The following is a 27,453-nucleotide window of genomic DNA, read 5'->3' as shown; positions in this document are numbered from 1 at the left end:
TTACGAAACTATTAAAGTACGGGTTTGAGTCCGACCATATTAATTTGTGAATAAAATATTTGTAAATAATCATTAGAAGCTGAGTAATCGGCTGCGCAGCAAGCTGCTGACGTATGTGCTCAGTGGGCGGAGTTACAGAGACAAACATAACTTTTTTATTATTTCTTAACATGATTGAGACTTATAGAACGTACACCCCTCAAGTATAACATAGTTCTACATGATTGATTCATGTTTCGACGAGAAACATGAATAAATTATGTTTCATATATTAAATGCATATTTGCAAATTGAACAACCCCACTTTCCCCTTTTTTCAGTGCAGCATCTGTCTCACCTCTCCTTACATAACCCCTGCAGAGCCAGAAAACAACATCACAGTTACAGAAATATAACACAGTGTTAGACTTTTGGGGGTGAAGAAGGGGGTGAGAGTGAAAACAAGAATATGGCAGTTACACGTTACAATAATTTAAAAGAATATTTTAAAAGAGAAAAGAATCCACAATGGTTTACAGTCCAAATGTTGATTTTATTTTGTATTTAATTGGAATAATCTTCAAACTTCAAGTACAGTACCATCTAATGACACTTGGTTTTCCTAAAGTAAAGTTTTGAAAGCAGGACCCTAGAGTAGTATTTTACACATAGTTTATAGTATGCGTATGTTTGTAGTATTTCTTTTGTTGTTTGATGTAATGTTGTGTTTTTAATGGAAACACTGAGTGTTATATGCATTTCAGAAAAATAAAACATCGTTATATATATATATATATATATATATACATGTTTGTTATTTAAAGAGGTGAGATTAATCTGAAATATTCAAAAAGTGTCAGTGGACAGCTTACATCCTCTGTTTTAAAAGTCAAAATACAGTAATGAAGTATAATTTAGGCTGAAGCATCCAAAAAAAGTTATAATTGTATTTGACAGTGTCAATCAAACAATTAGCAGTAATAAAAAAATATGTAGTGTTGACCAGGATTCTGTATTTTCCCCCGAGTCTGTGTCCTTGACTCAGGGAAACCTCTCCAGCAGGCGCAGGTGGAAAGAGTGAAGTCGTGCCAAGATCTCGTCCAGGGTGTCGGAAGGAGCCAAAACACACAACCTGAGGGGAAAGAAAACAATGCATTACCATGTATGAACACATATATGAGTCTAAAGGACAAATCATTGGTGACTTGATCAGAATTATACATTTAAAATGAAGAAAAACTTGCAGGGAGATAAATATGCCCAACAAAGAGTCCCTATTACCCTGCCACGGCACACTATAGGGCAGGGGTGCCCAACCAGTCGATCACGATCGACCGGTCGATCGCGGGGAGATTCCCAGTCGATCGCGAGATGTGTCTAAAAATAGAACAACAATATTCTGTTTTATCGTTAATGTCCTATAAGATAATCTTCCTGTGCCAGAAGAATGCACTTGAACGCATCAAAGCTTTGTGATTGGCCGGCGTGACCCCATGTGTCGGGGCGTGGCTGGTGGGCAGTGGGCACTATTTCGCTGACATTGTCCGTGTCAACAGAGAGACTAGAGACAGTCCGCACACACACACAAGACCGCAATCATGGCAGAAGCAAAACATATATATTTTCACTCCAAGTGGGAGGATGATTATTTTTGTATCTATTCCAATTCAAAGTCCATCTGTCTCATCTGCAATGTGAGCGTGGCTTTATCGAAGAAGAGTAATTTAGGAGCGGCATTTCAAAACAGTGCACAAACGCTACGAGACGGAATTCCCTCCTAATTCTGCCCTATGCTCCCAAAAGGGGAGGGACCTGAAAGGACAGCTAAATGCACAGCAGTCCATTTCCACCAGGCCCAACAACAAGAGCAAGGCTGCTACCATAGCATCTTATCGTGTCAGTCACGTTCTTGCGAAACACATGAAGTCTTTCAAAGACGGCGAAGTTGTGAAAGAAGCATTCCTGGAGGCTGCCGATGCGTAATAAAAATAACAGTAGAATTTCAACAGGTTTTTGATATGATAAAAACTCAAGTTAGATACCGTTATTAATCAGCTGTGAGTTTGAGTTTGTTTGAACTTATTCATTTTAATTATTGTACACAATGGTATAAGAATGCACACTTAAATTGATTATAGTCTATTATCAATTCAGGTTAAGAAACTAGTGTTGCTTGCATCCTATTTTAAAGGCATTTCTTTGTATAATCTACTAAAATAAAACAAAAAAAGGGTTTGATTCTATTAATTTTGTCTTTTTTATTGCACTTTGGCAGCAGATTCCTGTGTAGCTTCAGATCTGAGTTGTCTTATTAGTAAGCCTAATTTATACTTTTGTAGCAACACTATTTTTATTTAATGGCAAAGAAAGGGTTCAGAGTTTTTTCTTTTTTCCCTGTGTCATATGTGGCAGCACTGTTCAATGTTTCTTGAAAACATTACCCACTGTAGTATGTGACGTGTGAATAAACTCCAACTCTGTATCAACAACACTGTTGTGTAAATTCAGTAACATACTTGTATGTGTGTAGATTAGAAAGAGGTAAGATAAAGGATCTGCAGTATTTTATGAAGTATTAATTGTACAAAGGTCAGTTTTATACAAGTAGAAGTGTGTATTTTCCTGGTAGTAGGCTGTCAGTAATGGCTACGCCTCTCGATTTGGACTGGTAGATCTCGGGAAGACTGGCAACTTTAAAAGTAGCTCTCGGTTCAAAAAAGGTTGGGCACTCCTGCTATAGGGGAATGATCTGTCCAACACTTTCCAGGATGTTCCCACTTTACAAAATGTCTTCATATTTCATAGTTCATATTCACAAAGCTTCGGGCTTCAAAGAGTTCTCCTAGTGTCAAATTCCAAGCAAAAAACCTTGGAAAAGTAAATGTTTTATAATGATTTCTCCTTACAATTAAGATGAAATGAATATATAAGTTCTCCACAAAGCATCTAAGAGAGCTATTCAATACAAATACAAAATGTTAGGAGAAGAGGATTTTTAATAAATAAATAGTGATAGATTTACATGCCAACCAAATTACATGTACATTTTTTCTGTGACTAAGTTAGTTAGTAGCTCTCTAAATGGATAAAGCACTCTTGGTTAAATGAACATATTTTCACAAAACTTTTCATAAATGTCACAAAAAGTCCCTGGGTTTCATAATGCCCTCTCTTTCCAAAAGTCTTTAATAATGTATCTTAGTACAATGTTCTCTCTATAAAAAACTACAACAACAACAACAACAACAGTGAACTCTGTTTTTTTGTATTCCCTTAGGGGCCTTTTTATGCTTTTTGGGGTTTCCTTTCCTCTAGTGTGTAATGTAGGTTTCTTCTCATGTAAATGGTCTACAAAGGCTAAAATCCCAAATTTCTCTCTCGCACACTCCCCCATTCCTGAAACGCAGTGGCGAACCGTCAGGGCCCTCTAGGCCCTCTGTGAGGGCCTAAGATATTCTAAAAAATAATATTTGAAAACATTAAAAAAAACGTTTTTTTTTTAAATATTATTTTTTATATTTTTTTGTTGTTACATTTTTCATTAGTTTTACCAAAATAACTTGATAATTGTATTTAAAATAATATTTCCAAAGAAATAAATCCTTCGAAACTGCCTGTTCAGTTTCTGTTGGAATGTGAAGGGTTAAATGCCGTCTGCGAGTTATGTGAAGACCGGAGGGCTTGTTGGTCCCTCTGTAGATTCACAGAGGGCCCGCCATAGTAACTCAATGAGAGAGTAATGTCAAATGACAGTACAATTGACCAATCATATCTTCCCTCTAAATGGGCGGGCTTTATTTTCGCGGACTTTATGACAGGTTCCGCCCGCTGTGAGGTGTATGCAAGTGGTCCAGTGACGCGTCCTAAAACCCGCAAGTAAGCTTCGCTCGGATTCCCTCGACAGAAAGCAGTGGGATTTCTCCATAAGGTTTTGGAAAATAGCTCGAAATAAGGTCTGTGGAAAACGAACTTGTTAGATAAATGCACGTTTTGTTCAGCCGGATAATATCCACATGTCTACCCTACTTTTATTATTTTCGAATCATAAATCTAATCGATAGATTTATGATCGATAGATTTCTAATTAGCATAAGTTCGTTCTCGATGGCTCACTTCAGTGATAGTGAGGACATCTTTGCGAAATTATTAACCGAGTCATTTTAAAGATTGAGTTACAATGATAAATTGGAGTGGCAAAGGATCAGCTGAATGACCCCGCCATGAAGTGCTTCATCCAAAAGAACAGGAGGATGGACTTTGTGTTTCAGTGATTTGATCATCAAAGGTAGGCCTAAGTCATTTTCAATGCGGGCCGCCGTGCCGACTTAATTCATTTGTAATTGCTACTTGGCTGTGTGTGCCCTGTCATGATAGGTGTAGGTATAAATGATGTTATTTTGTGTGGTAGAGGGTCGCTGTCATTGATGCGTTTCACCCCAGACCGCTGTTTTGATATTCCGCTGAAGTATAGTTGAGACGTAATATCTCCTTTTTTTTAGAGGGAAGGGGGGGTCAGAGGGCCTAGGTATAAAAGTCACGGCTCGCCACTGCTGAAACGCATACATTTGACTCCAATTTGTTTAATTCTGGAAAATAATTATATCACTGTGTTACACTCACTCTTCTATTGGCTAGTGCTCCAACACATTGTACGTGAGAGGTTAAGGGGCGGAACATATCTAAGCGGTAGACCAATCAAATATAGACGGCCAGCTAACCAATCAAAGCAGATGGGCTCTGGTTTCAGACAGAGGGTGAAAAGAGGTGCTGCAGCATTAAAGAATGGAGACATGTCACACCTTCAAAACGTAAACTAGCATAACAGGGTCCCTTTAAATAACAGATGCCTACATGAAGGTATCAGGCATTTTCTTTTTACCTGATGTGGAAGTTTGGATCTACTTGTCCGTTCTCACAGCCGGCTCCCAAACGCACACCTTCCTCCTCCAGTAACCTCTGGCAGTAAAGCACATCTGCCTCCACTCCTAACATCTGGAATAAATCACCTTGACCCATTGTAATTAAAGCTTTTCAAGGCATAATATGAGATATGATGCACAACATGAATCAACTTAATAATATTTCTTATAATCAGTGCTTCTTTTTTTTTTAAATATTCAGAGAATAGTATATTCTTGTATTAATAATAAACAGCCATAAACCTTTGTAAAAAAGTTTTGGGCTTGAGGTCCAGTGACGATGATCCCTCACCTTGGCCTCCTCTACCATCTGAGGTGGTAAATGCAGACGGGGAAAAAGAAAAACTCCCCCCCTCGCTGGTTGGCATTTGATCCCTGATAGATCATTCAGGAACTCACAAGCACGCTGAGCATTCTGGGACAAGGTTGTCATAGAGTGAAGAATCTCCTGAAATTATTGAAATGATTTTAAGTGAAGATGATTGTGAAAGGAATCATTCATAGTGAAAGAGCAACATAGAGGCCCAATTCCAAACCGCCCCCAACGCACTCCCACTCTGTGAGTGAATTCGTCACACCCACAGCTGAATGAGGCTTCCTTCTTTAAGGTGGAGGGTGTAAATACAGCTTTGGGAAAAACTTGCCTTTCTCAAGGAAAAACTTTTCTTAACCATGGTGAGCATCTATTATTATAAAAACTCAATCAATCGTGGCATTCAATTTTTTTGTAAACCTCGTTTAATTTTTAGATCAGATATTTATGAGCTGCTTCGTTTTTGCAACAGTCACTATAAATATACTATCAGATGCACACGTCTGCCGTTTTTTCAAGATAAGACACGGGTGTATGATCCAAGCAAAAATATAAAATAAGATTATGATGTAACCTTGAAGTTTTAGCATCTGTATGACAATGTGACATTTCTATATCTGTGCATTTTACTAATGCCTTTTAGCACAGAACTATGTGTACACAGCGTGTTACATGACGGACACAAACAGCGTTGCACATGGTCAGGTAGGCAGGTGGTTGGTCGTAAGAGATGCTGACTAACTGTTGGTTGGCCACTCCCACCCCGTACATGTTGGTTTGGAACAGCACTCAGTGTAGCTGACTCTCCATGCAACCATCAAACGGAGTGGAAGTGAGTAGAGGGAATGTGTAGGGGTTGGTTTGGTATTGGGCCAAAACTACCCCCATACTAGCAGTTTCCGCAGCTCTACAGCAAAGGTTATTTTTGCGTCTTTCAGCTCCTTGTTTTGTATTTTCAGGCTCAATTGTGACCATATTGTTTTTGCCTTCATTCCGCCCTGTTTTTAGATAAGTTACACTATAACTACCTAAAATGACCTGAACTAAACACAGTGTTTTGGAAATATCCTGCATGACTGAGCAGTGTTTCCTCCTTGGCTAACAATAGAGGTTATTACGAGCCCGTCCACACAGCGGCATGCGCTGAAGCTTCCACGCTTCTGCCATTCACTTTGAATGGGGGTGACGTCACTTTTAGCCGACTGCATCGTGGGAAGCGACGCGGAGCGTAGCTGGCGTGGCTCGCTGGCAAAAGTTGAGGCAATGTTTCAACTTTTGACGCCCTGGCAGAAGAAGCGTCAGCTAATCGAATCATATGCCAGTACAAGCTCTAGCCAATCAAACCGCTGCTGTGTGTCAGGGGCGGGAGATTCATTTGATTGTTGTGTGGTCGAGTGTCAGACACGCCCGCCGGCAAGCGTCAACGCACACCGCTGTGTGGACTGGGCCGTTAATGTGGTGCATTTATAACTATATAAGAATATTTGAGAAGAACATGGGTTTGTTTTTCCAATACCTGTGAATATGTTTATAGGAAGGATCTTCAGGGGTGGGTGGATTGACCATGACCTCCAGAGCGAGCTGTGGTAAAACTGGAGGGCTGGAAGGGGCCTGCGCATCTCTTAATATTTCATCACGGCTGGGTCCAGGTTAACTGCCTCCATATACGCTCCCCTTAGACCACACCTACGTAAACACAGTGTGATGGAAACATTTGTATCACACATGAAGAAATATATATATGTGTGGAGGCCAGGGGCGGACTGGGACTACAAATCAGCCCGGGACTCTCGACCGGCCCACTTCGGTACCGCCGGCCCACCGCGGTACCGCAAGTAAATACCGCTAGTAAATACCGCTAGTAAATACCGCTAGTAAATTTTCGGGGGACTGGGGGGGGTAGACAATTTACTAGCGGTAGACATTAAGGGTAAATAATGTCTACCTACGGGCCGGTGGACTTGTATTATCACTGGCCCCACCATTGTAACCACTGGCCCGGAGCATTCGTCCAAAAAAAAAATCGACTAATAATGAAGAAAATTAACACATTTGTTGCAATAGTAATGTATGCACTAACTACATTACTACTTGTACTACAACATTTTAATCATCAGTTCTTCCTCATTTTCCTCAATTGTTCATATTTGGTTTATTAAAATAATGATATTGTGGTCATTGTTAAAAAATGTCTGCTATTATTATTATTATTTGTATAATGCACTTTCTGCCTTCCTGTCATTAGGAGTTAGACATGTAATGGCTATGTAATAGATTTGATTAGAACCTTCATTATCCTAAACTGCTGGGACATTTTGCCAATACCTTTATATTGTCTACTCTTTACTTACATGTCAGCATAGGTCGGCATTGATGTACAGAGCCGACAGAAGACACTAGGCTTGTTTGAGACACATTGCGGCTCGCCTCGAAGTAGACGAGGGTAGCCGATCGCAGCCGGGGGAGGTGTCAAAAAAGCTCGTCTTAAGTCGGACAGCTCGGACTCTGAGTCGGCTTGACTGGCTGGGTTTGCAATGGCGGAAATTGCGTTGGCGTTTTTCGTTGCCGATGAAGTGGATGCAATAGAAATGCTCCCCCCTCTTAATGTTTGCAAAACTGATAGGTGGACAGGCTACAAATGATCAGTCCCTTCAGATCCGCACACATGAAGCTTCATGAGCATGAATTGAACAGACCTGCTGCTGTGTTAATTCTTTAGCTGCCACTTTAAGCTTTATGATGTGTACAACATGGATGTAATTTGATTTAATCTTGCCATTTTAAATGATGTATTCAATAAATAAGGTTAAACCAAATCATTACATTACAATAGATTTTATTTTAATGATTTGGTTTAACTTAAAGAGAAACTTTATTGTTATTGCACATATTCAGGTACTGAGACAACGAAATGCAGTTTCGCTTCTAACCAGCTGCAACAAGCAGTGAAGTGGAAAGTAATGTACACAATCTACAGAATAACATAATGAATGAATTGAATGATGAATAAACAGTGGGGTATGAATACACTAGATATGAGCCTGTGAGCAGTATGAACAGTGTGTCTGAATATGCTAAGATATAAAGTATGAAAACGGTAAGCAGTATAGTATAAAATATATAGATATTAATTTCATGATGATAAACATTGTGGAACAATGATGAAAAATGGGAATGGATGTGGCGACGTAAAACTGACACAAAACAACAACAACTTTTGCCAGCCAATTGGAGAGTTTTCATCAAGCAGCACGTGGTAAAAACCACCAATGAGCGCTCAGGTTCGAGATACCAGCGAGCCGTTTCCCATCAAGCATTTCGCTTCCGCAGCTCGTGGAGAGCAACTGTGCCAACTCGCCTCGCCTCGCTCTTAAGGCTGCGGGCGTCTTTGTCCCGCGAGATTTCAAAGTCTCATGTGGGGCGAGCCTCCAGAGCAAGTCGGACAAAATTACTAACCATCATGCAACGCACTAGCAAGACGTTGATCGCAACTGCGGCAGGTCTTGCGCAGGTTTGCTTGTCTCAAACAAGCCTCTTGTTTATATTGGCATCATATGGAGAGGTGCAGCCAGTGACGCGTCCTAAAACCAGGAAGTAAGCTGCTGGTTCCCTCGACAAGGGTTTTGGAAAATAGCTGGAAATAGGTCTGTGGAAAACAAACCCGTTTGATAAATGCACGTTTTTGTTCAGGCCGGATAATCTCCACATGGTCTACCCTACTTTTATAATTTTCGAATCATAAATCTAATCGATAGATTATAAAAGGGTTTTAGGGACGCGTCACTGCAGCCAACTCCATCGATCAAGCTGGCTGAAAACTTTCTCTCCCTCTTCTTCTCATACTCCCTGTCACTCTCCTTTTAACTCCTCCGGTGACTTTCTTTTATTTGAAGATTGTTTTTTGCCCGACGCTTGGCCGGTTACCGCTGGTATTAAAACATTTGGCGAATGGTTAGGTGGCGCGATAGTCTGTAGTGAAGCAGCGCGCTCCCGCTCACCGGAGCCTGCTCCCGCTGCGCTCCGGAGCAAACAGCTGTTTGCTTTTCACCCATCAACAACGACAACCGACTCATGGAACGCTATGTTGTAGCGTTGATAAACGAAACAATTTAACTAAATTGCTAGTCAAAATACCAATACCACAGGACCATTTTTATATTTTTAGTGGCCCGAGCGGGCAAGTGGAAAGTACGTTATGCTGGCCCGGGGTGTCTAAATAGTGCTTCCGGGCCAGCGGGCCATTTAATGTCGAGCCCTGCCGGTTACCGGCCGGCCCACATCGTCCGACCGGCCCACTTCAGTACCGGCCCATCGGGATTCGTCCCGAACGTCCCGATGGCCAGTCCGCCCCTGGTGAGGCTCTGGGTGCCTTGATGTCACAATAAGATGAGAACCTTATCTGGATGTCTTGAATCTAAATGTAGATTTGGTATGATTATTACTTGATGTGTAAGGAGGGAAGTGTGGCCCTCTGTTTCATTGCATAAAGGATTTGCTCTTAAGCAAAGCAAAGATACTTTTGTGTAGACGAACAGATGGACTAAGGGGGACATTAGGGTTAGGGTTAGGGTTACCATGCAGATATAGAAATCTGAAAAATGCAAGAATAAACCGGAAAATGAGAATAACATGTCCTCTTTAAAGACACTCACTCTCCCATGCAGGCGCTGGATAATGAGTGGAAGGAGACCAGCTCCACTTTCTTTGAGTACTCTTTGCCCATCTCAAACAGGACTCTCTTATAGGAAAGAGACTCTTTCCCTTGTCCATACACACTGTCCTGGTACACCTAGAAGGTTTTAGGAAGACAAGAAAAAAGGTAACTTGTTTGAAATTGGGAACAACTTTTATGAATCAGTGTCCCTGTTAAGCTTGTAATCACCTCATCAGCCAACAGGACGAGGCCTTCGGTTGCAGCAAAACGAATAACTTCCTCTATTGATTTCCTGTCTTGCACATGACCTAGAAGTACATTTAATAGTGAGCAACAATGATTGTAGTTCGGAGATCAGTCAATGTATCTGCTCGCATTTACCTGTGGGGTTTCCTGGATTGCTGATGTAAATTGCTCTGGGAGAACAGTGTCCCCTAGTGGTTCTCAGAGCTCGGTGCAGCTCGTCCAGTTCTACAGCCCAGCCTTGGTCCTCCAACAGCTGGTAAGGCACCAAAGTCAATCCAGCCATGTTCAGCAGTGTGGGCAGGGTGTGTGGGCAGGGCATCGGGGTCAACACACCTGTGCGATTCTCCCCTTCCCCACTGGCCATCAGGTGCAGAACGATCTGAACACATCCATTAAGAATACAATAAAGATAATGCAACAGTACTACACAGTATAAAACGTTTTGGCATGATTCTTTAATGTGTTTATTCTTAATGTCCCTCTCGCCGCCCTTCTCGCCGCTCCTCACACCGCATATCGCCGCTCAATCTACAACAATCTACTGGATTCGGGTATGTTCTGCCGCCCGCAGTGGACATCCCCTGTACAGTTTCGGAGGTGTTGCACAAACAATTGCTGGTTGCACTGTCGCGGACATTCATTTCGGAAATGTTTGTCTTTCTCACATGCCTGCACGATGGTCCTTCAGAATTGTTTTTTAAACTCTAATCTCACTTTCGCGAAGTTTGCTGGTGACTCTAGATCAGCTGACAATGTATGTGTGTTGATTAAGAGGAAAAGGTGCTTGGTATTTTTATTGTTGTTACTATCAGGAAATGTACAGCCAAATCCAGGTCCACCTAGCAGTATTAGTCAAATAGCTACTCCTGCTGATTTTATATCTAGATCTGGGCTAGGTTTAATTCATTTAAATGTGCGTAGTCTGTTACCTAAATTAGATTTGTCCGTATTTGGGCGAGTTCGACTGATGCTGATGTCATTGTCTTATCAGAAACGTGGCTAGATAAATCCATTTTGGCCTCTGACATTTACATAAATGGTTACAGTGTATATCGTACTGACCGGCCTAAAAAAGGTGGTGGCGTTGCCATTTATGTGAAAAATAAGTTTTGTGTAACTAATATGGTTTCCAAATCTGTTAGTAAACAGCTAGAATTTTTAGCCGTGAATATTGAGGTAACAAAGGGTCAACAGCTCATGGTGGTGGGCTGCTACAGGGCCCCCTCGGCTGTTAAGGACTCTTTATCGTCTTTGGCAAAACTGTTATCGCAACTTTCCTACAAGGAAATAGTGCTGCTTGGTGATTTTAATTGGGACTGGTTAACTTCTGTGTCAGAGGATTTTAAAAACCTGTGTACCTCATTGAATTTTACCCAGATTATAGACAGTCCTACTCGCCCAAATATTAAGTCCCCAAATAAATCCTCCTTAATTGATCTAATTTTAACAAATGTTCCACATAAATACGGAAGTATGGAAGTATGGAAGTCTGCTTATGTCTTGCCTTTACTGAAAGGAGGGGAGGCAACTATTTTAAATAACTATAGGCCAATCTCTAAATTGTCAGTTCTGGCTAAGGTTCTTGAACGCCTAGTGAGTGAACAGGTAAAGGAGTTTTTATGTATAAATGATATCCTGTCTAAACATCAGTCAGGATTCAGAAAGAAACACAGCACCATCACTGCCACAATGAAAGTGGTAAATGACATTACTAGTATTTTAGATAATAAGCAGAGTTGTGCAGCTCTGTTTATTGACCTTTCCAAAGCGTTTGACACCGTTGATCATCGCATCTTAAAGCAGAGGCTACTCAGTATTGGCATATCCAGCAATGCAGTGGGGTGGTTTGTGAACTACCTCTCTGAAAGGTCCCAATGTGTTCATTTTGATGGACTGTCTTCTGAATGGTTAAACATTTCTAATGGTGTACCACAAGGTTCTGTTTTAGGACCACATTTATTCTCCATATATATTAATAGTGTAGGTGATAATGTGGATGAAGGTACTTTACATTTTTATGCGGATGATACTGTGATGTACTGTGCAGGTCCCTCCATTCAGGAGGCTGGTGTTAAATTACAGGCTGTTGTTAACACTATTCAGACTCAGCTCTCTGAATTAAAGCTTCTTTTAAATGTGGATAAAACCAAGGTAATGCTCTTTTCAAAAGCTAAAAAGACACCAGAGCCTGTTTTAGATATTGTAACTATGCAAGGAACAAAACTTGAAGTTGTTGCCTGTTACAAATACCTTGGTATCTGGCTTGATGATTGTCTCTCTTTTAAACTTCATCTCAATAACCTGCTTAAAAAACTGAGGGTTAGGCTAGGGTTCTTTTTCAGAAACAAGTCCTGTTTCTCGCTTGAGGCCAGGAAAAGGCTAGTCACTGTGACCTTTTTACCTGTGCTGGTCTATGGTGATTTGTTGTATATGAATGCACCTGCCAATTACCTGAGCAAATTGGATGCTGCGTATCACAGTGCTCTGAGATTTGTCACAAATTGTAAAGCGCTTACACATCACTGTACACTGTATACCAAGGCAGGTTTACCATCACTCTCTGTACGGAGGCTCAGTCATTGGTACACGTTTATCTATAAAGCTTTGTTGGGTAAACTCCCGTATTATATCTGCTCTCTGATAACACAGAGAGTTGCAAGCAGCTATTGTCTGAGGTCACATGATGTAGTCTTGTTAGATGTGCCAAGAGCAAGGACTGTCTTCGGTAAGACAGCTTTTATGTGCGTACAGCTCCACTTGCTTGGAACAATCTTCAGCAAGAATTGAAACTGAGCAATCTCATTCCTCTGCATGTTTTTAAAGCTAGGCAAAATGAAATGCTTGCTGATACAATGGGCACTTGTAAATGTCTATAACTATGTATCCTGTAAATATAATGTATAATGTCCTTTATTGTTTTATGTTTCATGTGGAATCTATATGCTGCAGGTCTCCCTTGAAAAAGAGATCTATGATCTCAATGGGACCAACCTGAATAAATAAAGGTTTGAAATGAAATGAAATGAATGTGGTAATTCCTGTTGGAAAATACTTGGCGACGTGTACCTGAGCAGGTGTGTTCAGACAAGCCAAGACAACATACATTTCTAAATAGCTGAGTGTTAGAATCTCACACAGTGTTCTGTGTGGCCGTGCATGAGCACAATGTGTTTTTTGTTCACTGGTATTTCATTTATGAGGCTTGGTTCAGTCTTTTTCTCATGAAGTTTAGAGGATTGTATTGGTCCACTGTGAGGTAGATTAGGAGGCTTCCCCAACTGTTGTTCAACTGGAAGGTGGCCAATATAAACACTGGGGTTGTCATATGCTTTAACTGTAAAGCCAACTGAGACAAATGTATCCTTTGTGATACAGCTCGGATGGCCTATCCCTTTTTTAATTTCCTTTCAATTTTGAGTACAGTTGCTTAGGTTAAACGCCCTGACACACCTACCCAATTTTGGGAGTCAGAGGCCGTCAGAGGCAGTCGGGCATTCGCGGCGCCCTACTCAGGTTGGTGTGTCCCGCACCGTCGTTGCTTTACGGCACATTTTCACACCTCCCGCGTCCGATTCAACATGCCGACGCAGGCGACGTAGCAGACGTAAAAGTCGGGACGTAAAAGTCGGGACACCTTCGGTACGCGTTCTTTGGTCTCAGGTTGGTGTGTAGCGGCCTTAAAAGCTAAAGCACTTCTCCAAATGAACTGTCTTTTGCATCCTTTACACATTTTTGGTTTCCAGTGTCTCTAGTTTAAGTCACCTTTTTTGTTTAGAGAGGTCGTAACACCTATGGATTGCCATGAAATAAAGTTCAAACATTCATGTAACCCACGGACTCAATTCCTTTGACTACTCCACTACGATTAGTTTTGTAGGTGAAAAGTCTCAACAATGTCCTATTGGATTGTAATATATTTGGTGACACTCTTTACAAAGAGTGCCGACAGCCGGTCAGAATAGTCCTTGCACCAATGGTTAGTTTATAACTAAATTCCTGCAAAACAAACGATATCCCCATCAACCTTCTGGATTTGTGTTTAGTGCTTATTAGCCAATGTTAGCATTTGTACACACATAACTAAGAATATGAACATAGTAAACATCCACATGTCAGCATTGCCATTGTTAGGATGCTGACTTTCTAAGCTAATTAATGGACGTTTATTTGTAATGCAGAATTAAGATGTATGTTTCATCTCCAAAAAATGCCACTACTAATCATACTCCAAAGATACTTTATCATCCTACCAACAATGTCTTCGTAGAACCAGAGGAGATGACGATGTCTTCTGGGTTTGAGCTCACTCCACCGTCTCGCCTCATGATAAACTCTGTAACACTTTTACAGACATATGGTATGCCATAGGTTGTTGCACAGTATGAGCCTGCAATCGAAACATTTTATAGATCAGCCATTAGAGGAGAGTTGCCAGTTAAAGGAATTCTAAAAAATGTGTTGTTGCCTGGACGAATGAATGAGTAGTATTTCCTTCTTACCCACGCTCCTTCCACTGCAGACCCCCAGAAGCGTATTTGCCCTCTGCCTGGCATCCAGGGGAAGGCTTTTTTCATCCAGGAGCTTGGGGTAGACACACGCTGCCAAGACCTGAGAACACACACAGGTGGAGACAGGCTCCGTTAGTAGCTGTCAGACTGGTCACAGATAGTCAGAGAGGTACCACACACACACACACACACACACACACACACACACACACACACACACACACACACACACACACACACACACACACACCACACACACACACACACACACACACACACACACACACACACACACACACACACACACACACACACACACACACACACACACACACACACACACACACACACACACACACACACACACACACAGAGATCACATTTTAAACAAACCTGCCGCACAAACGAGACAGGTTTCATCCCTGCCCTGTGGGGATCTCCTGTGCTGACATCCATCACCTGCTGGAAGGGTTTCTCGGCTCCCTGAGAAAAGAAATGTGTGATATAACTGCAAGGAGGTTGTAAAAAAACATTTTATTTCACCTTACACCTGCACTATAACAGTAATGCTCTTGCAATAGAGTAACCAAGTTTATCTTTAATCATCTACATGTCATCCACTGGAGGGAATTTGTACCCAGGACATGTTAGCTTAAGCCTAAGTGTTTTAGTATTATAATAATATAAAGTAAATGAGTAAAGCATGAAGTCATTGAGTGCATCGTTTTTTTTATTTTTAAACATTTTGTATTGTAATTAATAACTCAAATGTATGCATGTGATGAAGAGTGATGGGAAATAATAAGTCTTTGTAAAATACTGAAATAAAAGTCCCTAAAGAAGAAAACATTGTGTCATAGCCTCACACAAAAGCAGGATTTACCGGTGTAGCTGTTTAAAGCAAGCTAAATAGATCATATTGCACTGCTGTTACTTACTTTTAGAGAACCATTTAAAAATACGATGCACTGTTACAAACTAAATGACCCAACTATAGGCCCATACAAAAATGACTTAACCACCAGCATCTATTTATAACAGTAAAAATACTATAGACATGTTAATGCGTCAGATAGGACAATTTAATAAACAATGTAATAATATAACACTGGAAGCAGGAACATGCAAAGAGAAAACACAAGGGGGACGAACACCTGCCCTTTTGCCTTCCTTGTATGTGTCCTTTTTTGAATTTACATTTTTTTACAAATCAATACATTTCATTTTTGCCCTAACCCCAGTCACAAAGGGTGAACCGCACTGAAGTGCCTTAGCCAATCGTCACACAGAGTTGTAAAAAGCCTTGTCTGCATCCTGAAGAGTCTGCTATCTTTTGATACTGGCCCAGTTTAAACTCTACTTGGGTATTATTTTTATTATCACAGTTCCTCTCCTAACAGTATAGTGTGGAGCCATATGCTGTGCACAGTCTTGAGTGAATACAAATATTCTGTCAGGAGAATGGTGCCCATGCTCGGTTACCCACCCTCCCTCTGGGCTATTGGTCACACCTTGGTGAAAGAATGCATGAATACAACATTTCACGCAAACACAATACACATGCACTCTGCAGTCCTGACTGAGGCACTGATGATATGGTTTAAATATGTAGCCGCTTAAAATATGCTAACTAGCTTTGTTTAGTGGTGATATCTCTGCTAGCAATATGTGAATCAGCTGTAAGGGAGGAAAGAGAAGAGAAAGGAGGGAACAAAAAAGAAACACACACGTTTTTAACAAAGGACTCTGAGACAAGGGAAACAGATATACTTCTAAGATTTAGTTTGAGCATTTGTTCAGTATTTTTTGGAAGGGTGAAGACTGTTTTAAACTTAATACTAAGAAACTAGAAAAAGACATGATGTAATTTACTAATATATAGGAAGGTAAGGAATTAAGAAATGTTGACTGTAAAAAGTCAAAAATTAGTGATTCCAAGCATAAATATATTTTAAAAGTTTTTAAAAATCAACGGCTTGACCTTTTAAGAATTCTTGCCCCTGCAGCTCTAACATCCTCTGCAGCGCAGGTTTCATGCTTCATAAAGGTTGGTAGTAAAGATTAAGAACTTTAAGGATCAATACTCCATAAACCAAATTGATATCAATATCTTCAAAACATTGCAGTATGACAAATAGGAGACTAGTAATGTGTGGTTTTGGTGGTTCGTTTTTGCATATTTTTGCAGAATGTCTTTCTGGCGTTGCACTTTGTAGATGGTCCCTTCCACACGTCTCTCCTCGGGCTGCAGAGAGACAAATGTCGAGCTCGGAAGACGGCGCGTATTGGCTTGTCTGACAATTGGTACGTCCACACAGCAGCGTTAAAAAAATCTTGGAGGTGGGTGTATCTGAGGCTGCGGCCCCACGAGGACGAAAACGGCTAAACGCATAGGATTAACGCAAACGCAATCGCAAACGGCTTCCGTCCACATGCAATAATTATCCGGATAGTGTCTGCCCACACGAGACCGCTCCGTTTAGCTCCAACCGCTGGAGAAGCTGCAGTACATATGCAGGAGCCTCTACGTGGCGCTGTAACTTCCTCCACAAAAGCAGCGAAGAAGCATGGTTGTCATGGTTGCCCTTCTGTTTATTCTCCGCGGTGGGGGCCGAGGGAACCGGGCAGAGTTTTTCGCCAGTCAGCGTGTATTAAAGTTGAAATCTTCCGGACAAAATTATAAAAGTGCCGGTCAAAGGTCTTCTTTGTTATTTATTGAGCTTTAAAACAAATGAATAACGACTCTATATAATATAATGATAAAATACACGGAGCCTCTCTTTTTCCTCCTTCTCTTCGGACAGCGTCAGTGTCTGTCTCATGCAGCAGCTGATCCAGTAATGAGTGACCCGGCCGACAGTAAAAAATAAACATATTTATAACTAGTTTAGGGAGTTTGAGAGGTAATTAAAATAGCTAAGGGTGATGATCTGACTTGAAGTGTGTGTTTTGCTGCAGCGGGAGGAGCTGCAGGTGGGCAGAGCTGCGTGTCTCCGTCCTGTCAGATTAGACTTCACTCGCGAGAGAAAGATAAATAATCTGAATTCAGGGTGCAGTTTACTTTGACGCGGGGGTGAGCAGCAGAGGTGGGGAGAGGCGGGGCTATTGCCTCATCATTATTGCTGTAGATGTTGCACAAACAACTGTAGCATGGTCAATAGCGTCCGGAGCACGATAGCAACTCTGCGATCCGCCATTGTTGTTGTTGTTGGTGGCGAAACACTTCAGCACTGGCGCGGGGTAAGCGGAGGTGAGCAGAAGAGGTGGGGAGAGGCGGGGCTATTGCGCAATCACTATCAGTGATCTGAAAATGTTCGGATAGGGCGTACACACGGAGCCGTTTGACCCCCCAGAGAGTTGCGTATGCCTTTCTATCCACCTTGGGACCCGTTAGTGCCGTATTCGGTCATCAGGCTGCGGCCCCACGAGGACGAATTCGGTCGTTTGCGTTACTGTTTAGTGTCATATAGACCGTTCGGCCACACGAGGACGACCGAATATGGCACTAAACGACTGAGGAAACGACAACGGGTCCCAAGGTGGATAGAAATGCATACGCCACTCTCTGGGGGGTCAAACAGCTCCGTGTGTGCGCCCTATACGGACATTTTCAGATCACTGATAGTGATTGCGCAATAGCCCCGCCTCTCCCCACCTCTTCTGCTCACCTCCGCTTACCCCGCGCCAGTGCTGAAGTGTTTCGCCACCAACAACAACAACAATGGCGGATCGCAGAGTTGCTATCGTGCTCCGGACGCTATTGACCATGCTACAGTTGTTTGTGCAACATCTACAGCAATAATGATGAGGCAATAGCCCCGCCTCTCCCCACCTCTGCTGCTCACCCCCACGTCAAAGTAAACTGCATCCTGAATTCAGATTATTTATCTTTCTCTCGCGAGTGAAGTCTAATCTGACAGGACGGAGACACGCAGCTCTGCCCACCTGCAGCTCCTCCCGCTGCAGCAAAACACACACTTCAAGTCAGATCATCACCCTTAGCTATTTTAATTAGCTCTCAAACTCCCTAAACTAGTTATAAATATGTTTATTTTTTACTGTCGGCCGGGTCACTCATTACTGGATCAGCTGCTGCATGAGACAGACACTGACGCTGTCCGAAGAGAAGGAGGAAAAAGAGAGGCTCCGTGTATTTTATCATTATATTATATAGAGTCGTTATTCATTTGTTTTAAAGCTCAATAAATAACAAAGAAGACCTTTGACCGGCACTTTTATAATTTTGTCCGGAAGATTTCAACTTTAATACACGCTGACTGGCGAAAAACTCTGCCCGGTTCCCTCGGCCCCCACCGCGGAGAATAAACAGAAGGGCAACCATGACAACCATGCTTCTTCGCTGCTTTTGTGGAGGAAGTTACAGCGCCACGTAGAGGCTCCTGCATATGTACTGCAGCTTCTCCAGCGGTTGGAGCTAAACGGAGCGGTCTCGTGTGGGCAGACACTATCCGGATAATTATTGCATGTGGACGGAAGCCGTTTGCGATTGCGTTTGCGTTAATCCTATGCGTTTAGCCGTTTTCGTCCTCGTGGGGCCGCAGCCTAAAATATGCGTCACATCCTGCTCCGGTCCCGCGCGAGCGCCTTTTCTTGGAGGCGAATAACCTGACCCCCGGCTCGATGAGCGAACTATGGACAAATCAAAGAAAAGTACCGGAGGAACACAGGATTTAATTCTGCGTGGACAGAGTTGTATGCTTTCACAGCAAACAATGCTGGTTTACCGGTATGTTTGATATGTAGAGAGAAGTTGTCAACGGTGGTGCAGCCTTTACAAGGGAGAGGAAGACAGCTGACGATCGTCAGTCATAATTCAATGGGGTATGTAATTTATTTCAGAAAACACTTTTTGTTATATTCCATGGAAAGCTCTTAACGTCCCGATAGCAATGAATATATTAAATGCTTTGACAATAAATACATACAAAAATTAATCTCTGGAAGCCGTAGCGCTGTAAAAAGCACGACCAATCATCTGAGCCGGCCCGGCTAAAATAACTGGATGGCCTACCTGCCTGTCAGCCTTCCATCTGGGCACAAACTTATATCGTGCCCTCATTGGTCATGTGCGCGTTCGTGTGTGTTGGAGGAGGGACTCTGTAAGAAAGTCTGAAGAAAGAGGCATATTTTTTCCGGTTGTGTACTTTCAAATTCTAGCGCACTCGAGCTGGTTTCTCCATTCTTATCTTTAACTCTTTTTAGGGTGCAGATATATGTTTTATTTATTTCAAAGTGGGCCCATTTAATAATATTTTTTCCCCCTTCAAATGTGCAGAGGACTCCCCAAGTGCTGTGTTTAATTTATTTTAAAGTAGGCCTGTGTATTATTTTTAATTCTCCTTATAAAAGTTCTTTGTTTCTTATTAGAGGTTAACAGTTTTATATCATGTAATAAATAGCCTAATAAATGCAAAAAAACCTGTAGTTTTTGTCTGATATAACAATAAAAAACTATGAAATATGTTTTGCGGCTCCAGACAAAACATTTTTTGGGAAAAAGGAGCGAAATGGCTCTTTTGGTCAAAAAGGTTGCAGACCCCTGGGCTAACCCATACAGTGGTGGGGCTCAAGTCAGTATTTGCAATGTAATTACATACACGCTATATCGCCCGCTTGACAGTGAAACGCCACGTGTGAGGTTTTAGATTATTTCCCTGTCTCAATCCAAATTGAACTGTATGAAATAAAAAGGCACATTTGTCTTGTAGTAAATAAAAAGATTTTTGAAATACTAACATAAAATACACATTCTGGTACTCTCTTGAGAAGAAAAATAAATAAATCTATTACTACACGACATATTTAAATGAAGCTGAACCTGCTGCTCCTCACAGAGGGAAGAGGCTGTGTGAATTACTTTACATTGTGGATAAGGGTGGATAGCCCCCATTGTTCTGTGTGTCAAAATGAAAGACAGCCCACACACCTACCAATCATAAAACCATGGGGTCTTATTTCATTACGTGTTGATTTCTATCAACACGTGGCAACAGTTTTCAAAACCGTTTCTAGTCTTCGGTATTCTTGTTTTGGCGTGAGAATAGTTTGGGCAGCGTGAGAGCGTGAGATTGAGAGTGAACGTGTGTGTCACACGCAGGGGCGCCGCCAGGGATTTTGGGCCCCATGAAAATATATCACATTGGGCCCCACCACCAGGCACAGGCCACTTTGTTTATAAATTACCTCGAGGGCCGTACCAAATGGTCTAGCGGTCCGTATATGGCCCGGGGGCCGGAGGTTCCCCACCCCTGCTTTAATATAATAACATTAGTATTAATATCATAACCAAAATGTCGGTGATTAACATTTTGTTTACAGACTGATCACTCAATGCTTCAAACTGTCCATCATCCTAAATAGACTAAAAGCAGTTTTTTGTTTTATATAGATCATTGGCTATGTGGGAAAATACTGTGTTTGAAATTTATAATTTAAATTAGATGTTAGCTTTTTGTTATATATATATATATATATATATATATATATATATATTGTATTCCAGTCTCCCTTCAGATATGTTAAGTGGCATTCAACACAATGCTGCTCACCTCCTTCAGTTTGGAGAAAAGCTGGTTCAGGTTCAGCCTTATGGGGGGACAGGGCTGCTGAGCCTAAAGATGGATCTGTTGGACCTGGCACCAGGGGGAGGGACAACTGATTTAGTATGAATAGGCGCTAAAAATGTGCCTGCATTTATTAAAGGTAGGTAGGTAGTAGGGGTACACGTACCCGTACCGAAATTATTCGGTACGGGCCCTTCGGTTCGGTACACGTGTGTACCGAAGTGTACCGAACAAATATAACTTTAAACGTAAAAAATTGAGAACGTGAATGCGTCGCAGCATTCAGAGTAATTTGCTCCCATTGTGTTCAACGCGTCATAGAGCGAGCAAGTCATTTAATTGGACGAGCTGGTCAGAGGGATGTGTTCAAATGTAGTCAGTAATTTAAGGAACTGTCGAAATGGCGAACGCAGATAAAGTTGAGCTCGAAAATCCTCCAGCATCATTGAAGTCTCCGGTTGGGGAACATTTTGGTTTCGCAGTTACGTACAAGGATGACGGACAAAGACAGGTGGACCGAACCAAAGCTGTTTGTCGGCATTGTTCAACTAAAATTGGTTACGCGGCTGGCAATACATCAAACTTGCACACTCATTTGAAAAGGCATCACCCGAACGTGAATATCACCGGTACCAAAAGACTGAAGTGCAAACCCAACTCCCACTAGCATTTAAGCCTCCACCACTCGCAAAAACTTCAGACCGAGCCATAGCTATTACAAACGGCAAATATCCTTATGTTTCCATGTTAGCAAAGCGCTACCTGGCTGTATCTGCTACTACCTCTGTCCCTAGCGAGAGGGTGTTCTCCACGGCAGGAGACATTGTTAGTGCCAGCTGATCTGCCCTTTCGGCAAGCAATGTGGACAAGTTCATCTTTCTTTAAAAAAACATGAAATGACAAGCAAGTCCTAATATCAAACTGGCTGCTTAGGTACTAGTACAGTACAGTACAAATACAGATTATTTCAGTTCATCGAAAAGCTGCACCTTAATGTTTATTTTATTATATTTTATATTTATTTGAGTGAATATTCATAGTTTAATAATAATTAAAAACCCAAAACTAATATTTTATGTTTTGTGAGTAGCCTACTAGTACAGTAAAGTTCAAATACAGATTATTTCAGTTCATCGAAATGCTGCACCTTAATGTTTATTTTATTATATTTTGTATTTATTTGAGTGAATACATTATTCACAGTTTAATAATAATTTTTAAAAAATATGTTATGTTTTGTGATAATTTTTTCTGCTGTACCGAAAACGTACCGAACCAAACCGTGACCTAAAAACCGAGGTACGTACCGAACCGAAATGTTTGTGAACCGTTACACCCCTAGTAGGTAGGTAAGAATGGAGAAACCAGCTCAAGTGCGCTAGAATTTGAAAATACACAACCGAAAAAAATCTGCCCCTTCTTACAGAGTTCCTTACATAGCCCCTCCTCCAACACACACAAACGCGCACATGACCAATGAGGGCACAAGATAAGTTTGTGCACAGATGGAAGGCTGACAGGCAGGTAGGCCATCCAGTTATTTTAGCTGGGCCGGCTCAGATGATTGGTCGTGCTTTTTACAGCGCCATGGCTTCCACAGATGATTTTTTTTGTATGTATTTATTGTCAAAGCATTTAATATATTCATTGCTATCGGGATGTTAAGAGCATTACATGGAATATAACAAAAAGTGCTTCTGAAGTGAATTACCTACCATACCTTTTAAATGTCAGCTAAAAGAGCAGTGAAGAGCAGTGCATTTGCTGTAAAGATATTAACAGTACTTAATGTCAGCTTAGTAAACAAAAAAACATTAGCTAGCAGACTAATTTGCACCACTCATGGACCACACCCACCTTTTCTTGTGAAAAACTGGGTGACATACTGTCGCCCTTTAGTCCCTCTCTCTTGTCTTTCTCTCCTTTCTCTTCTTTTCTTAGAGCCTGACTTTGTTGGTCGTTGAAACATGGTACTACACAGTATGTATGCTAAGTACTAGCATCCCTCCTCACATGCTTTCACTCCCTGCAAGTGCCGGTGTTGTGTCACATTATGCCTCCCCGTCATGAAATGCCCCCCTTGTCACGGGAACGCGCATTTCTAAATGATACGTTTACGCCTCTAAATGACACGTTTACATCATAGGTTTACACCTTAAAAAGATGTTTAAAACGAAAAGTAAACGTTCAGGGTTTTTATTAATGGTAATATTCAGACTGTGAGTTGTTTAGTGGTAGCTCATAGTCTGATTCTTATGGTTTAACTTTCGCTCCGTATTTGAGATGTCGAAATTCATTCGTCACTTCCTTTTCAGTTTTTGTTTTTTTTAATCTTTTTTTTATCATTATTGTTACGTCCTGTCTGTATAAACGTGCTTTAAAATGTATTGTTTAATTTTACATAGTTGTCATCTAATAATCAAAATATGTTTACAAATGTTACATAGTCTTTGTCAGCATATTATTATATACGCTATGCGTACAAAATAAAAGTGTGACATTCATGAAACTTGCTCCATTTATTGGTACCAGTCCTAGAACCATACCCTGAAAAATGCTTGAGGGTGGGATTCATAGAAACCTCTTTTGGGGGGGGGGGGGGATTTTATGACAGGCCTGGTCATCACAATATGCCCCCCCTTGCTATCTTACAAAATAAAAGTGTGACATTCCTGAAACTTGCTCCATTTATTGGTGCCAGTCCTAGAACCATACCCTGAAAAATGCTTGAGGGTGGGATTCATAGAAACCTCTTTTGGGGGGGGGGGGGGCATTTTATGGAGCGAAAGTTAAACCATAAGAATCAGACTATGAGCTACCACTAAACAACTCACAGTCTGAATATTACCATTAATAAAAACCCTGAACGTTTACTTTTCGTTTTAAACATCTTTTTAAGGTGTAAACCTATGGTGTAAACGTGTCATTTAGAGGCGTAAACGTATCATTTAGAAATGCGCGTTCCCGTGACAAGGGGGGCATTTCATGACGGGGTGGCATAATGTGACACAACACCGGTGCCGCACCTCGTTTGGAGGCAGGACCAAACCATTACACGTAAATAGAAGGGGGTGTACAGAGGCTTTGGGTAATTAACTTTTGCAAGAAAATAAGTTAAATGAATCGTAAGTTTAGTGAGTAATTTATCAATATAACGTTCTATTAATGTTAATTATTGAGGATTGATGAAAGGTTACTTACATTTTTTTTCTTAATGTTCTGAACATTTTGGGGCCCCTGTCAGTCACGGGCCCTTAGAATCGTCCTAACTTTTCACCCCCTTACGGCGCCCCTGGTCACACGCCAGATGCGTGAGAGTTGGCAACCCTGAATAAATGCAACGACCTCCCAAGAAGAGCTCGCCTCCAGTCATTCCGATAAAGTGGGTTATTGAACCCGAAGTGTGTTGCTTCTGCCCTGGGAGACGACAGATAGTCACCCCCCCCCCCCCCCCGTTTCCTCGACTACGGTCTGGGAGCCGACAGAAAAGTTCAACAGGCTCATGTCTTTGAAGTGGGTCACAGCGTCTCGCGGGACTCACCTGTGCTGACTCATCGGTGCCGCGTGCAGCCTGCAGCCGGCTGGGGGCTCTGGTCCCCCGCAGAGTGAAGTCTCCTTCCTGCAGGGAACTCATCTCTGTCTGACGGATGAGCTGTGAGAGTTCGTCGAGACGTAGTTAAACCTGTTAAGCGAGTGGGAGGGCACCGATTATCAGACAAACTAACACTGTTTGACTCAGTCCTAGTTTGACTGCTACCAACAATAAAATGAAGTACTTTTACTGTCTTTTTTCTGGGTAATACTCTCAAATTCCCCTCCTGAGAACACAAATCATGCCACTTCTGCTATATTTGATGAGATAAAATTATTTGTAGCCATACATTCTTAATAAAAGTGATACTGTTGGACTCAGTAGCCTACTTGTTAGACTACTACCAAAAGTACAATCAAGTACTTTTACTGTGTACTTTTTGAGAAATACCCTGTCAAACTCCCCTCCAGAGTACAATAATGTATGTTTTCTGCCATCTTTGATGAGAGATAAAATGATTTGTTGCCATAATTTCTCAGTGAAAGTGGTACTGCTGGACAGAGTACTACTTGGACTACTGCCACAAGTACAATCAAGTACTTTTATCGTGTACTTGTTGAGTAATACCCTGTCAAACTCCCCTCCAGAGTACAATAATGTATGTTTTCTGCCGTCTTTGATGAGAGATAAAATGATTTGTTGCCATATGTTCTCAGTGAAAGTGGTACTGAGTACTACTTGGAATACTGCCACAAGTATAATCAAGTACTTTTATCGTGTACTTTTTGAGTAATACCCCGTTAAACTCCCCTCCAGAGTACAATAATGTATGTTTTCTGCCATCTTTGATGAGAGATAAAATGTTTTTTTGCCATAAGTTCTCAGTGAATGTGGTACTGCTGGACAGAGTACTACTTGGACTACTGCCACAAGTACAATCAAGTACTTCTATCATTCATTATTATTATTCATTATTTACTTTTGAACCGATGTTGATTTTTCTATTTTTCTATTTCCTTGATGCCTGGGAAATATATCCAGCACATTTTCTATACATGTATAGAATAACATGAACACGTTAAGTTCCTCTCTCTCCTCTTTTAATAACACAATCAAATCATCTTTAATTTCCCCATGTAGTACTCTGTCCAGCAGTACCACTTTCACTGATAACTTATGGCAAAAAATCATTTCATCTCTCATCAAAGATGGCAGAAAACATACATTATGAGAGACTGCAAGCGCATTTCGTGGCATCTGCAGGCAGGCATATGCCACAGGTGCCACAACTTGCCGAGGCATCTACCGCTGCTCAACGGGAGTTTCCACAAGATGCCAGAGTAAGAGAAGGTTTATTGTCGCTGCCACTCGCCTTCCGTGGCAAATGCTGCTATTTAAACCCGTATTTATCGTGTAAAATGTCGCTGTTTAGACATGACTTTATCGAACTGATCTGTACACAGGACTGATGATCTGTACACAGGGTTGGGTTGTAACGGAATACATGTAACGGCGTTACGTAATCAAAATACAAAAATCAAGTAGCCTAACTATATTCAGCTCGCGTTACATTTGAAAAACAACTAATCTGATTACAGTTACTTTTGTAAACTTGAAGTGAATACATTTTGGAATACTTATTGGAATTATTGGTGGAAAAGTTTCCTCACAAAATGTATCCTGATATTCATTACTGGCAGAACTGTGTGCACAGCGCAGCGGCATGTCTGTGAGGCCCCGCCCCCGCACGAGAGAGAGATCTCTTTTTAAATATATTGAAAGTTAGAAACGGAGATGGTTCGATAAAACGTGCAAGATAACGTAGCATTTCTTTATTGTCGAAATGATGACATTTCATAACGGGATAAAATCAAAGTGAATGGCCTGCTGCTGCTGAAGGCATGGGGGAAAATATAACTGTCCTTTGCCTAATTTATAAAGTAAACCTTAGCATCTCACTAGCAGTGGCAACTGCAATCAGTTACAGCTGCCCTAAGTCTGTAGCCAAGTCTAATAACACTAGTGAACACGTTGCTGTGTCAATACCAAGCGGGAAACTCTGGGGAAGAGCCGGTGTAGGTACCAGATGTGTTCGGGGTACCAGATATGTTCGGGTGTATTTCCGTCGCATATCCGTCTACTCACCTCCCTCTGCTCCCAGCGCTCTGCTGCCACACATCGACCGTCTGCAGAACTGCAGCCGGAGGAACTCGGGACAGCTTGTTATGTGTGTGTACTTGTGCACATGAATAATGTTTCTAATTATTTACAATTAAAAAATATATATATTCTGCGTTACTTTAGCCAACACTTTTATAAGGCCACTAGATTAGATAATTACGAAATGTGTAGATAGAATACATATCTTTCAGGTTGTTATTTGTCATTGTTTAATGTTTTATTTACCTTTTAGTATTTTTATATAGTATCTGAACTTTGGAGAGGAGTTGGGAGACACATCAAATCACATCTACAGATCAAGACGAAGCGAATGGAAGTACTCCTAGCGTGAACATGTTTGTGAAAACGTGTGCAAAGTCTCCGAAAATCCTAAAAATAAGCTCATATTTGAATTCCCCATAAAAAAACACATCATTCAGTAAAAACAAGGCCCCACTGATCATCTGCTCCCTGATCTCTCTGTGAATTGAAAGTACTTATTGCCTGAGATTGCATGCTGTGGTTTTATTAAATGTGCCAAGTGCTAGGACTGTCTTA

General features: G+C 41.4%; 1 pseudogene; it reads right to left on the bottom strand.

Moving 5' to 3' along the window:
* Window positions 1-794: 794 nt before the first annotated feature.
* On the bottom strand, window positions 795-24,864 carry LOC117445811 (alanine aminotransferase 2-like; annotated as a pseudogene).
* Between the last annotated feature and the right edge of the window lie 2,589 nt (window positions 24,865-27,453).

Source organism: Pseudochaenichthys georgianus, chromosome 4, assembly GCF_902827115.2.
Source record: "Pseudochaenichthys georgianus chromosome 4, fPseGeo1.2, whole genome shotgun sequence".
Classification (NCBI taxonomy): domain Eukaryota; kingdom Metazoa; phylum Chordata; class Actinopteri; order Perciformes; family Channichthyidae; genus Pseudochaenichthys; species Pseudochaenichthys georgianus.
The sequence above is the reverse complement of the archived record's forward strand: the minus strand, read 5'-3'. Positions and strand labels throughout refer to the sequence as shown.